The 17,286-nt window shown below is 53.8% G+C and overlaps 1 protein-coding gene across 2 annotated transcripts in view; it reads left to right on the forward strand.

Moving 5' to 3' along the window:
• The window catches only part of ANKH (ANKH inorganic pyrophosphate transport regulator), a 116,086-nt gene that overhangs the window by 51,597 nt on the left and 47,203 nt on the right, over positions 1-17,286 (forward strand). The gene's annotated exons all lie outside the window — the stretch shown is intronic.

Here is a 17,286-nt window from a genome sequence, read left to right on the forward strand (position 1 = left end):
GTCGCTCACTCTCTAATAAATAATCTTGAGAGAGAGAGAGGGAGGGAGGGAGGGAGGGAGGGAGGGAGGGAGGCAGAAAGGGGGTGTGAAAGCTGGGGGCCCTGGCAACGTAGTGCAGGGTCTTGGCGTAGGAGCCACTTTGGAACTTCACTGAATCTGTATCTCTGCATCTTTCACGAAGATCACAAAGCAGCTACGACCGCCCTTCCTGCCTCCCGCTGCTCCCGCCAACTGAGCGTGGTGAGGGCTCCGGCAGCCTGGGTCAGCACGGTCATTTCTAGAAGACCGGGCTCATCGGCCCGACCAGGGGGGTCCACGTGAGGGGCCGTGTGGGTGGGACCCGGTGGATCACGGAGCTGATTGTTGGCCTCAATCTGTCCATAGGCTGTGGCTATTCTAAAAAGCAAATTCCAGAAGAGATTTAGACCTGGCTTAGGTCTTTAGGACCAGTTTTCTTTCTTTTTTTTAAGATTTTTATTTATTTATTCATGAGAGCCACACAGAGAGAGGCAGAGACACAGGAGGAGGGAGAAGCAGGCCCCATGCAGAGAGTCCGACGGGGGACTCGATCCTGGGACCCCGGGGTCACGCCTTGGGCCAAAGGCAGGTGCTAAACCGCTGAGCCCCCCAGGGATCCCATAGGACCAGTTTTCATCTGCCCTGAACCAAAGCTGCATCCTGAGGGCCCTGGAGCCCCAGGAGGACCCAGATATGCCAGGTCCTCTGGTCCAGGGCAGGGCAGGCACCCGGACCAGTCTCACCAGCGCTCTCTTTTGGGAGCAGAGTGGGTTGGTGCTTTGCCTCTTTTGCTCTCAGGCACTTGTATACACATGATCTCAGTTAATCCCTCAGATCCCCTCTACGGGAGACAGATTTGGGTGACATTCCTATTTTACTAGAAGACACTCGAGAGGTGCAGTCCTGAGCCCAAAGGAACGGCACTGCCCCCGTCTCTGTGGTGGCCCAGCTGCTTTCCAGCTCGCCGCTGCATCGGTTCCGCGACTGACGGCTGTAGGAGCTTGGGTAAATTATTTGGCCCTTGAGCCTCGGTCTCCCCATCTCCCACAGGAGCCAAGACTCCCTACCTGGCTGGATTTTCAGGAGGATTAAATGAAATCTCGTAACTCAAATGCCAGCACAGACCCCGGTCCCCAGAGCTGGAGGTTCACGCGACTCTGCTCATCGGTACGGTGGTGAATACGAAAATAATCTCGAATTTCTACCCAAGAGTTCCTTTAAAATACACTTTACAAAAAGAAAGAAAAAGAAAAGGCCAGTGGAAAAGGATTCAAGTCTCATTCCAGATGTATTTTAAGGCTCTATTCCTTTTCAAAAATTTCAGCCAATGTCAACAAATACTTAGTTTGTCTAATCTTTTTGTGGTTTGTGTAGAAGGTGGATCGAGTGTTTTTGCAGAGTTGGGACTTCCTGTTTTTCCCCGATCAGTTGTTTTTCTCTTAATTCTTCAATTTTTGCATCAGCCGAGAAAACATGTAGTATGGTCCTATGGGATTAGTCTTAAGTCTCCTTTGTGTTTGAGGGGATTAGAAATTAGGTGATATCCTAGTTTATGTCCTATTTTATCTAAGTAATGTAGACTCATCTTCACATAAAAGGGAGTAGTTGTAAATTAACCTTTTTCTTCTTCTGTGGAAATGGTCATTTAGAGAGACCAAGGAGAAAATCTTAGTGCATCTTAACTTGCAAGGAACCGTCATATTCTATCCTGAGCAATCGAGAGGTATCATAAAGCTTACTTTAAAACAGGTTAAAATATATGGACACAGTAATTTCACACAATGAGAAGAATCCGTTACTATTCAAAGCCACTGTTTTCACACTTGAAGCACGATTTTTTAAATCTGCACTTTGCCATTTAGAAACTTAACGAATCACCTTGGAAGAGGCCCTTTTGCTCCCAGTAAAATAGGAAGAAATACTTATTTTGGTTTATTCCTTGACGTTAAGGGGAGGTTATCAAGCCAAAATACTGAACACCTCAAAAAATTTCTAGAAAAAGAGCTTATTAGCTTTTTCATCATAGCCATTATGGAATCACAATGGGAGTTGAGAGCAGTTTACCTGGAGGTTCAATGTGTTGTGAGAATATTAGATTTACTTTTTGGAGAATGGTTTAAGGCGCACCTTAATCGGGTGGCTCCATGGGTTGAGCGTCTGCCTTCGGCTCAGGTCATGATCTCAGGGTCCCGGGATCGAGTCCTGTGCTGGGCCCCTGCTCAGCGGGGAGCCTGCGCCTCCCATTCCCCCTGCTCCTCCTCTCTTGCTACTTCTCTCTCTCTCAAATAAATAAATAAGGAATCTTTATTTAAAAAAAAAAAAAGAATGCACAGAAGCCATAAGGAGGCTCAAATGCAAATAAAGCAATTGCAGGGAACAACAATTCTTAGCTTCTTACAGAAACGCTGTTTGTGTGACGCCAGTGAGTTTGTTGGACTCATGCCCAGAGTCCAAGCTACATCTTTTTTCTCTTTTTACACAGTCGCTTGGGGCACACTCCAAAACCCCTTTGTTCATGAAGGCCCCTTTCTGACTCACTTGGGTCAGTTAGGACCCCTCGGCCGTGCGGCTGCACGTGTTCCAGCCACGGTCCTGTGTTTCTCTCCTGCAGCCCCTCCTCTCCTCCCCTCACCGCTTTTCTCATCTCCAGCGCTCGGAGTCTGTCCTCCTCCTGCCGCGCAAAGGTGCTGGGATCCTTGCTCTTCATCGCCAAGTAACCCCAATTCCAAGGTGTTTGCAGGACACAAACATGGGGTACCGGTAGTGCGTGTGCGAGGCGGCCCTGGGTGTGCGGCCACGCTGGCCCCGAAGGCCTCCGGGTCTGTGGGCCCGCAGCTCGGGTGCCAGCGTGGTGCCGGCCGGCGCCCCCTCCTCGCCCCCTCCTCGCCAGGTGCATCCGAGTGAATGGAATCGTTCTGCGGGTGAGTGGACGGCGAAGCTAAGCCCAGGCCCGAGCCCACACGGACCTGCCCCTCGGGCTATGGGCTTCCCGAGGAAGGAGCCCTTGGTCGCGGAGGACGGGCACGTCCAGGGCCTACGCAGTGTGTGGGACGCAGCAAGCCTTCTCTGCCCCCGCCCCCGGGCTCCGGTCGCCCTGCGCTACGAGTCAGGGTGCAGGTGCTGGAGTAAAAGCAAGTAGGTCATGGCTTCAACAGGCCGCATCAGGAGGGAGCGTTGAACCCAAGACTCCTCTTTTCTCGCGTCTCGAGTCTAGATCTGAGACTTGTGCGAGTTGCCTTCTCTCTAGGAACCGCGAATACCTGGAGAGGCAAGTGCCCCTCACCAGCCCCCTTTATCCCATTTTCTTGGCTAACCTCTCCTGTATGAAGCTGAGCATCATTTTACCCACGTCCAAATGAAAACCCAAATCACTGGAATTTTTACCGGAAGGCGGTTAACCTCACCGATGAGTTCTGAAAGACCTCTGATGGGCTTGCTTGCGACCTTGTCTTTTCGTCAAGGGACATAGTTTGCTCTCCCTTTATTCGGGTCTAAGTAGATGAACTTTCAGAAAATTCTTAGCTTTTCTTGCTTTAGGAACTACACTCCTTGTTGAGTTTATTCCCAAGAGTTATATGGTTTTTTTCTCTTCTATAATAGGACAGAGGCAGTTTATTCTTTTTTTTTTTTTTTTTTTTTTTTTTTTTTGCAGTTTGTTATTCTCACATTGGTCTGATAAGCTTATTAGTCCAATAAGACAAAGACTGTCATCAGAAACAAAGACAGGAGACAGGCTTTCCTTTTTTTTCCCCTCAACTGTACTTTTAAGTAATAATAGAGTAAGGAGTTTGATTCTCGTACCCATTTATGTTCATATTTTCCCAAGTGATGGTTTAAAACCACAACTTCATTTTTGGCTGCTAGGGTTTAGTGCTTGTGCTCTGGTCCTGCGGAATCTCAACTCCGAGCGGAACTCCCAGAGGACGTTCAACGCTTGGATGGCCCCTCCGGGGTCCGGGGTCGTGGGTCTTGGGGGCCTTTACGCTCTGTTCTTGGTTTGACCCTGGACAGTTGCAGTGGCCTCTGATGGTCAGAAAGAGGAACAGAAACTGAGGGAAAACCCCAAGCCCGCCATATGTGGAGGATTCCGTACATTTAAGCCACAGACAGAGCTGAGCGCAGGGGGCAACCCATGGGCCTTCCTGGAGTCAGGTGCAGCCAGACTTACTCACCAATCTTTCCCTTTGGGATCATTAGGGCCTTGACTGAGGCCGTCCTGCTCTAGCGGACGCCTCTCCCAGGCTGACACAGGTCTCCCTGGAAGCTCCCGGAGCTGCTTGTCCTCCAGGCTTCTTTGCCCAGACTGCAGGGTCGAGGCTGACCGGGCCTGTTCTCGGCCCCCTGCAGCGGCATCGCTTGATGCCAGGAGCCTGCGCTTTGCTGCTTTCCAAGAGAAAAGCCTCCGGGAAGTTAAGTCAGCTCGCAGGCCCCGGCGGACCCCGAAGACCCAGTCACGGGATCTCTGAGCCTCGGGCTCCTTGTCTGCACGGTGGGCACTTTCAGCCCTTACCCTGCTGTCGCAGCGTCGTGAGATAAAACCAATAGGGGGATGCGTGAAGGCGCGTCCAGGGCTGCCGTTCTGCGCACGTACGACCTGTTCTTCACGCGACCCGTGTTGCCCAAATGAATTAGGATGCAACACCCTCGGGGCCAGAGGGCCAAGCGGAGGGGGCACAAGGGCCCGTCCATCCCCCTCGTGTGTGTGGGTGAAGGGCTGAGAAGACAGATGCTTGGGCTACTCTGATAGCCAAAGGTGCAAAACCTCAATTATAGGGAAGCTGAATTTTTAGAACGAGGCTCAACATGTGCAGTTACTCTCTCGTGCATTAGCTGCATGAGGTATGACTCGTGAAGATGTGTTTGTTGTTCTCTGTTTAGAAATTTTCAAAATACTGTGATTTTATCCACATTATTCTATAGCTTATTAATGTATTGCATTAGGTGAAAAATATCAAACGTAAAGCACAGTCATAGTTGCAAAGACAGTAAATTCGGGGTCGTATGTACTTTTCTTTAATCCCCGCTGCTATTTGCTGTGTGACAGCGATGCCCCCCAGCCTCTCTTTGCTGTTCTAGGCTGTTTACTCAGTGAGACAAAACTCCTACACGTAAAATACCACAAGTCAGGCCAATAGTTTCGCCGTTGCCGTGGGAGCCGGGAGGTAACGGCAGCTCTGCTTGCCCACGGGACGCGAGCGCCGAGGCAGCTGATTGCGAGCCTTCATCTCCAGTGTGCACGCGTGTGCGTGGATGGCCACCGGCCTGCGTCTGCGGGCTGCACGGACCGTGCTGTTCGGTCCTTAGGTGTTTTATATTTCTGTTTAAATTCAGTGTCGTTGACGTACAGTGTGTCCCGGTTTCAAGAGGGGAGGTCAGTGATCCATCAGGTGCGTGTGACGCCCGGTGCTGAGGACCAGCTTTCAGTATCTCACTTGCCTCCTAAAGACAGTCCGATCAGGAGCCCAGAGGCTCAATGGTCCAAGGATGTTGGCATCTGCCCCTCTGTAGGCACGGAGTCGTCACCCAGCCTTTCGCAGAAGCCAGGCAGTCCCACAGCCGAGAAGCGCGTGGCGCCATGAACGGGCTCAAGAGACTGGGGTGGGGCCTTACGTGTGTGTAAGAGGAGCCGTGACATCCCGCCCGAGTCTGCAGAGGGCGGCGGGAGCCTCTTGCCGTTTCTGCCACTGAGGTGGCGTCTGAGCTTGGCAATGCGCACGGTGCCCCATCCCGCGGGTGGGCGCCCTCTGCCCTTGGCCCTGCAGGGTGGGCGCCCTGTGCCCTCGGCCCTGCACGGTGGGCGCCCTGTGCCCTCGGCCTCATGGGTGGGTGCCCTGTGCCCTCAGCCGTGGCACAGCCCAGGTAAGACAGCAACTGCGGCCTCACCGTTCACCCTCCGTGTGTCCACTCGGAGCACTTGCCCCACGTTACTGTTGAAAAGTCAATCTTTACCTCAGGGTCTTTGGAATTTCTCCCAAGAATAGCTTTTATCCAAAAGTTCTCTCTACTCTGACCAGCTAATCCTGCTTCAAATCAGCACTGGGTCCAAGTGCAGCAACATCTCATTCCACGTGAAAAGGGCGGGGGTCAGCGTTGTGCTCCCACTCCGGGTCACCCGCACAGGGTGCGAGAGGGTGCCCACCTGCAGGGCCAAGGGCACAGGGCACCCACCTGTGGGGCCGAGGGCACAGGGCACCCACCTGCGGGGCCGAGGGCACAGGGCACCCGCATTCTGCTCCTGCTTCAGGTCACCTGCACAGGTGACCAGCCTCCCCACAAGCCCGTGTCCCCGCCAGGAGGTGGGGAATGCCAGTACCTCGCCCACAGAGTGCGGGGGACGAGACGGCCTTGGAGCAGCGTCTGCCGCAAAGCGGGCCCTCGGAGTTGGCTGGGGGCAGCCTTGTCATCACTGGAGTGCTCCCTGGCCCTACAAGGCCTGGATGCAGAGGCTTCCTGTTCATCCCGTTAGTACAAATGCGTTTGAACCTGGGCTAGAGTGGAAGGCGACGGGTGACGCTTCTGAATGTTGCAGCGGAGCCCAAGAAGAATGGGGCTTCTGAGCTGCCCGGGGGCCCGCAGACAGGTTCAGGTTCTAGAACCGTCGAGGGCACAGACTATCAGCAGGGAGGGAGTAGGCGCCTCAGCTTGTAGGGGCGGGCAGTGTGCATGCCCGCGGGTGATCGTGTGGCCAGTGAGCAAAAAGGCTTTGCAGGTCCCAGAGGTCATCTGCTCCAGCATGTTGCTCACGGAGTTATGGGTTGATTTTTTTTTTCCAATATAAAAGTATTTTAAACACAGCCGTGAAGTGGAATGGATATAACCTTGACGTATTAATCAAGGAACAGCATCATTTGGGGACCATATAAAAACATTTGGGAATTTCACTAATAGTAAAGATGTGGGGTCAAGTTGGGGAACGAGTGGTTGAACGGCACACGAAGCCTTGGTCCACGGGAACATTTCTTCCTTGTCGAGCCTCCACCATCTTGGATCAAAGGGAAGCCAGTGAAGAAGCTCCATGTTTACTTATTTTCATTTATTTATTTTTAAAGATTTTATTTATTTATTCATGAGACACAGAGAGAGAGGGGCAGAGACACAGGCGGAGGGAGAAGCAGGCTCCATGCAGGGAGCCCGACGTGGGACTCGATCCCGGGTCTCCAGGATCGCGCCCTGGGCCAAAGGCAGGCGCCAAACCGCTGAGCCCCCCAGGGATCCCCCTTATCCGTGTTTAAATGAAGGAGCAAGATGATTTGAAGAGGGTCCTCCAACACTACAGTGTATCTTCTAATGAACTAACATACTTCCATCTAAGAGGCCAAAAAGTAACATGTTTTTTTTTATTTCCCCTGAAATTAAAAAAAAGCAACAGGAGGAAACTATTGGCCATGCTTGGCAGCTGTTTGGTAGTTTGTCTCTATTCTTTATGGAAACTGTTCTGGGGATCCCTGGGTGGCTCGGCGGTTTAGTGCTGCCTTCAGCCCGGGGCGTGATCCTGGAGACCCGGGATCGAGTCCCACGTCAGGTTCCCTGCATGGAGCCTGCTTCTCCCTCTGCCTGTGTCTCTGCATCTCTCTCTCTCTCTCTCTCTCTATGTCTATCATAAATAAATAAATCTTAAAAAAAAAAAAAGAAACTGTCCTGCAGGTGTGGAAAGTGGCAGAAGCAGCTGCGTCCTATTTTGGGCTGGCCCCGGTTGCCTCTGTGTTTTCAGGAAGCCTGGACTGTGGACGGCACCGCGGAGCCTTGCCTCTGGCCGCTGGCGAGCCCGGACCAGGCTTCATTCCTCTGCTGCCCCCTTTAAACCACAACCTTGTGTGTGGGTGTCGAGTTCTTGGCTGCAGTGCCGGCTAAACAGGGCGAGGGTGTCTCATTTAGAGCAGTATAGATCCTGAGAAAATAAAACATGGCTGGAAAACTACCGGGAAGACAAATGATCTAATTTAACCAAAACCACTTTTTAAAATACAAACAGAACAATAACAGTGGAAACTTACAGGAACCCGGACTCCTCGAGGAAGGAAATCCAGGGGTGCCGATGACCCATGTCGTCGAAAAAAACTACTTACCCCCACCCCAGGCAGCCCGGCCTACGTGGCCACCCCGGAGTTCCCTCTGCTTTCACCAACGTGGATTCTCTTGAGGACCCTGGATTTGAGGGAGATTTTTAAACTGTACCTTTTCGTGACAATAGCGAGTTTGCTTCGTGTTCTTAAAGGTTTAACAGGATCGTTGAAGCTGGAGGCAGAGGAGCGTGGTCTTTTATCAAAAAGATGCGTCTCACCAGACAGAGTTACTGCTCAGCCTGGTGTCCTGTTCGTTTTTCTAACCCAGGATGAGGCATTAAAGGAAGTGTCCATCTTACTAAAATTAAAGAAAGAAACAGGACTTGGAGCATCTCGTGTACTAGCCTCTCGGTACGTCAGGGAAACCACCGGTTCCCGACTCCACACCTTACTGTGCAGAATCTGAAAAGCTGTTTCTTTGTGGCAACGCGGTCATGTTCTTACCAATTGGCCGTGAATGCCAGTTGCCGTGTCAGGTTCTGGTGGCCCTTGAGGCCTCTGGGTGGTGTGGCCTTCCGTCCCGATGCCTCTTTGTCCCCCGTCTTTCAGAATCTGGAGGTTACTGCCCGGGTTTTCGGGCCGCAGCAGCGCACCAGCTCTCTCTGCGCTCCTCGGACTCTGAATTTCCGATTTCCTTTGCGTGGCAGCTAACTTCTGTTAGAGGATTGGACTCTATAGGGGAACAGCACGTCCTACATCCCAGGTGACCTCCACAAGAAGGGAGCCAGGACAAAAGTCTTTGCTTAAGCTCTACACTTAAGAAGCTCCTTAGGAGGCCCGATGCCACATCCTCTAGGTCCGTGTTTCTAGGTAAGCAGCCAGTGCTCGTCCGGCGCCGACGGGCACCCAGGAAGGCACAATAGAGGTAACAACCAAGGGATCCCTGGGTGGCCCAGTGGTTTGGCGCCTGCCTTTGGCCCAGGGATCGAGTCCCGCGTCGGGCTCCCTGCATGGAGCCTGCTTCTCCCTCTGCCTGTGTCTCTGCCTCTCTCTCTCTCTGTGTCTATCATGAATAAATAAATAAAATCTTTAAAAAAAAAAAAAAAAAGTAACGACCAAGTCCTGGCCCATCTCTTGAGAATGCATACGGCGCTCCTGCCATCAATTTGCATGCTTATTTTAAATACATAGGTCCTACCAAAAATCGTTTTCTTTACCCAGACACCCAAACCTGCAGCCGGAGGGTTCTGTTTGTGAACGACCGTACGTAAGCTGTGTGTACAAGGAACACCCGTGTCTGTTCGTGGATCGCGTATCAACCGCGTGTGAGGTGTGCTGAACAAATGTGGGAGAACTGGCGGCGAGGAAGCCCGATCCCTGCCTCGGGGGTCTAGGGAGACGCGGCCAAGTGAAAGCAAGCATGGTACACCGTGGTAGGTGCAGGCATGGGGTCCGCGGTCCACGCAGGCGGCTGCAAAGCACAGGGCAGGCAGTGGGCTCCAGGGACGGCTCCCAGCAAATGTGATCCCTCGGCTGATGGGGGTTTACCGGGTGATGGGTGGGACCAGGTAAAGGTGATTCTGTGCAGAGAGAAAAAGCTTAAGCTGAGGACCCTCAGGTGAGAGAGAGCATGGTGTATCCCGGAAACTGCAGTGCATTTAGGCTTCCACACACGGTGCAGGAAGCACCACGCAAGGTCAGGTCGTGAAAGGCCTTTTACTGGTTCACTCATGGCCCAGATATTTCTTGGATGCCGACTAACCACACGCCGGTCGCGGCTACAGACGTTAGTAGCACAAGGCCGTGGAGATCGTGGTCTGTGCGCGGGGTGCAGCCCCGAGGCATGTTGGGTGCATTTGGAGGAATTTGGATTTTTGCGATCTGACCACAATGGGGAGGACCGGGGAAGGGCTTGGGAACTGGAAGGCCGTCAGTGACCCGACCCAAGGCCTGGCAGCGGGGCCAGAGTCCGGAGGGACTGGGGAGTATGGGTGGGGCCCAGAAAGGTGCGAGCCAGGATCAGAGGCGTCAGGAGCTCACCCCGTCTCCTGGGCAGGGACTCTGGGCACGCACGGACTGGAGGCCCAGGGGAGGCAGGTCTGCAGGAGCCCAGGTATCTCTACTGGTGACCCCAGGCTTGGGAGTGTGGGTGTGAGGGGCCCCTGGGCCATTCAGGGCAGACGTGGCTTGGGAGGGGAGAGCAGCGTGCAGAGGGCCCTCCGAGAATTCAGGCCGACAGGCAGTACCTGCGGTTTGTGCGGGCGGCCGGGCACCTGGGCGAGAGCGGGGACAGGAGCAGCCTCGGCAGGGCCCGGCCACCAGCTCCCACACGTGGGGGGGGCAGCTGGAGCAGAAGAGGCGCCTCAGTCCTGCGGACACCGAGGGGAGACTCGTTAGGAGGGGGAGGAGCCGACAGGGTCGGGAAGGTGGGAGCAGAGAGTGTCCGCTGGCTTCAGCCAGAAGAGTGTGGGGGGAGGAGGGAGGGGGGAGGAGCCGGGCCGGCGGTTGACCGCTTGTGATGTGACCACGCGACGGCTGTGGTTCTGGTGTCCAGGTGAGGCCTGGCGCTCGCTCACGCGGCTGCTGTCCTCACGGGCTCAGGAGCACTGGGGAGGTGAAGAGCACCTGGGAGGAGGTGAAGAGCGATGGAGCACCTGGGGGAGGTGAAGAGCAGGCGAGGGGGCGACGCTGTATAGAGGTTTCCTGCCAAAGGCAGGTGAGAAAGCAGGGGGCACTAGGCGCCCCGAGGACTCGAGAAGTTCCTTTCAGGCTGGAAGACACCTGTACGTCTGCAAGTGCTGCTGGGGAGGAGCCAGGCGCGTAGCCAGGCTCAGAGCAGCCCGGGAGCTTGGGCTCCTGTCCAGGTCACAGGGTCCGAAATGCAGAGCCCGGGTCGATACCCCTGCAGTCACTGGGCAGACTGGCCTTTTCCATGTGACAGGACCCAGGTGGTGGGGAAGGAAGGCCTTGGGCAGGTGTGTTTTGTTGAGGTTTGTTTTAGAGAAAGAAGCAACAAGAAATTCTATCTTTAAAATTTTTTTTTAGATTTTCATTTATTTGTTTACTAGAGAGAGAACACACGAGCGGGGGAGGAGCAGAGGGAAAGGGAGAAGCAGGCTCTGTGCTGAGCTCGGAGCCCAACCTGGGGCTCGATCCCTGGACCCTGAGATCATGACCTGAGCAGAAATCCTGAGTCAAATGCTTACCTACTGAGCACTCAGGCGCCCCGAAGAAATTTCGTTTCTGATGGATTCCACGTTGTAGATGAAGCAAGAGGTGAGGTTGTGAGCTGCGTAAGAGGGAAGGAGGCAGGGCAGAGGCGCAGAGAGAGGAGACGGGAAACAGAGGATGACGGAGCAGCCAGCAGCCGGGTGGGGGGGACGTGGGGCGGTGGGGTGGCGGCCAGCTCTCCCTGCTGTGCTTCTGGCTCCAGCCGCTCTGGGAGCCCAAGCAGAGCCCCTAAATACAGAGGACGGGGAGGGGGACATCGCTGGATGAACCTGAGGTCCGGGATTTGTACACGAGGAGTTGTGGGTATTGACATGCGTGTGCTCCAGGGGATGCTCTTGAAACACCGGGCACAGTGTGGAGGGACAGACGGGAGGAGCCGGAGAGCAGTCGAAGGAGGGACAAGCCACGAGGCTCCAGGAACCTGAATAGGAGGAACGGGGGCCCCACAGCGGCCTGACAGGCGGGGGCTGCCCTCGGGCTCCGTCCCCCCCGCTCCAGGGGATGCTTGCCGTCACGCGGCCACCAAATGCCTGCAGGATGTGGGCGGGGGGGGGGGGGGGCCTTGGCCTGAGAATCTCAGTCTGCAGTATGGGGATGTTTCTGGTTCATCTTCTGGGGTTTAAGGAGCTGAGACTGTTCATATCAGGCGGATCGCATGTCGGATTTGTTAGCCATTTCCCTGGGGGTTGTTTTGGGTTTTGGTTCTTACTTTTTAATATCCTGTAGTTTGATGACTTTCTGGGAGGAAAACACGCAGGCCGCAGCACACCGTGAGCCTGGCAGCCTCTGGGGGATACTGAGGCAGGGGGATCCACTCATGCCTCCTAGGCCCAGTTTTGAGTCCAACGTGCCCTGTTGCCGAGCGGCCCCAGCGTGGGGCACGTTGGTGGGAGGTGTGGGGCAGCCCGGGCGCGGTGTCTGTGAGCAGCACGGCGCTGGGACAAGGGCAGCCTTGCATTTAGCCATGTGGAAGCCGCCTGGGCCTCGCCCGCACCCGAAGTGCCTTTGCTGTGGGACGTTCATGAACATGGAGACACTTTCCACAGCAGGCGAAGCTCTGAAGTCCTGGCAGGATTCTGACTGGAAGCCGAATGCTTTCCAAGGACGGTGCAGACGCTGCTGTGGCGAGACCCTGAGCCCGGGGTGCTCCCCCCAGGAGACCGGGGTGCTCCCCCGAGGAGACCGCAGTGCTCCCCGTTACCCGCCGTGCCGCCTGCCACCTTCCCGGAGCTTCGTGCTGCGCCCTGGGGAGCCGCCACCTCCCGAGTGGGTCTCATTTATCTCTCGGGTGCTGCGGGGCTGCCTCCCGACGCCCCTCTCCGCATCCTGCCCGGGCTTCCCGTCCGTCTCCTGCCTGTAAGCGCTGCCCTCGCGCTGACGGCCTCCAACTGTGTGTCCGCAGCCCGCACCCTCCCCTGGACTGCAGACCCTCCGAGCCAGCTGTCCTACCCGATCCCGATGGGGAGCACCCAGGTGGAGCGCTTGCTTTTCCTCCCCAACCCGTCCTCCCTCTCCCAGTCCCTTCATCTCACGAAACAGTTGCAACAATTGACCGGAGGCTCAAACCCAAAAAACTGAACTCAAACTCAGCTTTGATTTCTCCCTGTCCTCATGCCCCCATGGGGTCCCTCACCACATCAGTTTTGTCTCCAAAAAGCTCTCAAGCCGGCCCCCTCCTCCTCATCTCCTACGCTTCCTGGCCTGAGCTGTCCCCTCTCTTACCTGGATCACGACCAGCCCTCGACTCCACGCTTCCACCCTTCCCTCTCCCCGTGGCCAGCAGGAGCCTCAGTCCCACCTGCTCAGACCCTCTCCCACGTGCTCCTCACCGTGACCTGGAACCATCTTACGTCGACTACCTTCCCAGACCCCGTTGTCCCCACCGCCTGCCAGGCTTACTGGCCTCTACCTCCACCACCTACCGCCGCCCCCCCCCCCCCCCGCCCCTGCCGCCAGCTCTGTCCCCAGCTGGTTCCTTCTTGTTCTTGGGGCCTCAGCTCCACCGTGACCTCGGTTGTCTCCTCCTTAGACGGATTTCCTTTCCTGTCCATCTGAATAAGCTTCTCCGGGGGTCCTGGTTCATTTGCATATTTTGTTTCCTCGGTACCTGTCACAGAGAGTGTTTGTGTCACTTGTGAACCTGACACTTTGTCCTTTCACACGGCTACCAGTGTATGCTCCCCTCCCGCCGCATGTCTGGGGAGCTATCGTGGATCCGACCAAGTTCTGTGTGCCCTGGAGGCTACGCTCAAACGGAGACAGACAGACAGACAGTAAGACAAATAAAGAGCAAATATAGGGTCAGGTAACGAACATGCTGTGAAGGGAAAGAGCAAGCGCGTTGACACAGCCGAGGCAAACAGGCACTGGAGGATCCGGAAGGATGAGCTACTGGAAAGAAAGCATCACAAATAATGGGCAAAAATAATAATAATAATAATAATAATAATAATGGGCCATTGGTGCTTTGTTCAAATCGGCCTTGAGGAAATAAAGTATTTCTTTAGAAAATGAATTGTCAACCATGGCCCATGGCACACGCCCTGAGGGGATGGAAAGTTACTTGCGCCAGTGAAACCATCAACTAGGATAGAATTCCCTGCGGATTGGGTCAGAATGGCAGAGTCCAAAAGTACGGGGAGAAACTCCACGGGACGATTGATGGGCTGCATGTGACTTCTTCCTGGGGGATCAAGAGAAAATCAGGAAATGAAGAAGTAGAGAAATTGAAGGAAATACTGGGTATAAATGAGAATAATGGAAAGGCTAATCATACTAATACGGCACATGCCCTCAACGGCAAAGCTCCTCTTTCCTTACATTTTAATGTTTCTTGAAACCAGAATGTTTTTCATTCACTGGATATGCACAACGTGGTCATTAAAAGCATCGAATCAGTGGTGTATCTGACGACCAATCCTCTTACAAACAAAATGCGATTATTTTAAGTTCATAGAAATTAATATGAACATTAAAGTTCTCGGTAGAAAATAATTCCTTTAACAACTATTTGAGTGTTTATGGTGTGGTGAGGCGGTAGGTGTAGACTGGTAAACAAGATAGACAAAAACCCTTGCTTTCAGGTGCCTCCTCTAGGCCAGTCGCGGCTTGAGGCCCCGTATACTTACATCCAATCTAAGATCAATTGGGTTATTTAAGGGGCTCAGTGGTTGAGCGTCCACCTTGTGCCCAGGTCGTGACCCCGGGGTCCCGGGATCGAGTCCCGCGTCGGGCTCCCTGCATGGAGCCTGCTGCTCCGTCAGCCTGTGTCTCTCCCTCTCTGTGTGTCTCAGGAGTAAATAAGTAAAATCTTTTTAAAAATCAGGTTATTTCAGCGAGAATAAGCACGTTGGCCAACAGCACTCAGCAGTTAAGTGATAGAAGCAGCTCAGGTCTGCGTGGCTCTAAATCCTGTGTGCTTCCCCCAGATTACCATGATTGTGGAGCTAAGTGGACTGTTCACACTCAGTCTTGCTGCCAGAGCCGCCGTTCCCCGTTCCCCCCCCCCCCCCCCCCCGCCACCCACCTGCCTCAACCCTGGGTTAGGACCCCGTCAGGGAACTGCTGGTGGAAGTAGGAAGCGTCGCAGCGAGCGCCCCAGCCAGGGCTGAGGTCTTTTGAGCCAAGAGTAACGTTCCGCCAACAAGATCCAGAAAAAGTCTAATCCTACGTCATTGAGGTGCCGTCCTGTCTGCTTTTTAAACCTGCGCTAAATAATATACATCCCTTAGATTTCAACAGACCTGTTGGCAATAAAAAATAAATAAATAAATAAATAATCAGCAGCCAGATTTGGGGGTTGGGACAGGAAGGCAAGAGAATAAGCTCTGCACTGGCCTCAGTGTCTGCGAGAGACACACTGGAAGCTGTGCTAAGTTGGGGTCCCCGGAGCTGAACTGCGCGGGGGAATCCTGGGGCACGTGGTGCAGGGAAGGCTGATGGGTGCGGGGGGGTGGGAGCTGAGCGAGGAGCTGGTGTCCACAGGCAGCGAGCACCCACCTGAGCCCACAGGGAGCTCTGGGGCCTGGGTCGCAGCAGAGCAGCCCGGCCCCGGGGAGCGGGGCCCTCTATACCCCTCTGTCCGCCAGCCCTTGGCTGGGGCCTTGGGGTCAGGGGTCCCCTAATGAGCCTGAAGTGCCTGGGGACAGCTTCCTCTGAGGAGGAGGCAGGTGTGCACCGACGGGCGCTCTGCGGGGAAAAGGCCTGGGAGGGACACTCGCAGCCCAAGTCCAAATACGTTACTTTGGAACATGATCAAGTGAGAGATTTTTTTTTTTTTTTTTTTTTTTTTAAGTGAGAGATTTTGACACAAAACAGGACAGTCTGCTTAGATGTGTCTGCTGAACACGGGATTTATTAACAAGGAGCTTTTTTTTTTTCCTTTTTAAAAAGATTTTGTTATTTATTCCCGAGAGACAGAGAGAGAGGCAGAGACACAGGCAGAAGAAGAAGCAGGCTCCGTGCAGGGAGCCCGACGCGGGACTCGATCCCGGGACCCGGGGTCACGCCCTGGGCCCAAGCAGCTCCACCGCTGAGCTCCCCGGGCGTCCCAATCAAGGAGCTTCTTGATTCTTATTTTGCTTTAGGGTGTTACAGTATTAGATCAGCTGGGCTAGAGGGGAAATTTTTTCTGAGGAAGGCGTCAGGGCAGGTACGCTCCGCAACGGCTACAACACTTCTTATGGAAATTTTTAAGGTATTAATTGGAAAAAAAAGGAAAAGAGGATTAAACATATAATCGGAAACAATGGTCAAAAACTAGCTTATATAATACCAACTTTGTCAGAAGAATGATACCCAATTCCTACGGCTGTTAGATATTTTTTCTTTTACATTTTCCTTTTTTTTTAATAAATTTATTTTTCATTGGTGTTCAATTTGCCAACATACAGAATAACACCCAGTGCTCATCCCGTCAAGTGCCCCCCTCAGTGCCCGTCTCCCATTCACCCCCACCCCCCGCCCTCCTCCCCTTCTTTTACATTTTCCTAAGACCATTTCACACGTCGGTATTTTACTATAAATACCTTTTTTATAATGGTGATTTGCATAGAACGTTCAACTATGTAATGATGGATACGCTGTTATTATATATTTGTCAAAGCACCTGGATGTACGACCCAAGAGGGATTGCGAACCGTGAGCTTTGAGCAATAAAGATGCATCACTGTAGGCTCATTGACTGAAAATGTACCCCCGGGGCACCTGGGAGGCTCGGTGGGCTAAGCAACTGCTCTCAGCTCAGGTTGAGATCCAGGGTCCTGGGATCGAGTCCCACATCAGCCTCCCTTCTCCGTGGAGAGCCTGCCTCTGCTCCTCTCTCTCTGTCTCCCATGAATAAATAAATAAAATCTTTAAAAAAAAACATGGACCACTGTGGCAGGGGTTATCGATAGTGGGATAGTGGGGCCAGGGGAGTCCAGCAGTTGCTCCATTCTGCTCCATTGTGTGGCTCTAAAAACTGAAGTCTTGTTTTACGCCGCTCTCAGCCTGTCGGTACTAATCCCAATGCTGCAGGGTGCTCACGTGGGCCGCGGTGAGCCTTCCAGGGACATCCCCCCTTTCAGAATCGATGTTACTACTGGGCTGACCCTTGTGGATCTTAATATGATTGCAAGATGCCCTGCAGCAACAGCCGTCATGAAACTTGGAAAAAATAAAGGTTCATTACTCACAAGACCTGGAAGTGGCACCATACACCTGGGGTTACAGCAGTGAGGTGGGGGTGGGGGCTGAGAGCACACGCACACAGGCCGGAGAGCCTGCTCGGGGGTCAAGGGTGGGGACCCAGAGTTTCGCAGGCTTACTCTTTATTGGTGAGTTTGGGACATAAGAGCAGGAATTTAAAACATGGGGAAGAGAAATGACAAGTGCCCCAAATGGCCAGTTATGATGATACCAGCCAAGGTCTCCAAAACCAAGGAGGTCCGGCGGCGGCGGGGGAGGTAGCCCGGCCCTTCCTGTAGTCGCGGGCCTGGCCGTGGTTCATTCAGGATCGTTGTCTTGAAAGTCGATGCCGCCCTCGGGTGTCACC

This window comes from Canis lupus, chromosome 4, assembly GCF_048164855.1.
Source record: "Canis lupus baileyi chromosome 4, mCanLup2.hap1, whole genome shotgun sequence".
Lineage (NCBI taxonomy): Eukaryota > Metazoa > Chordata > Mammalia > Carnivora > Canidae > Canis > Canis lupus.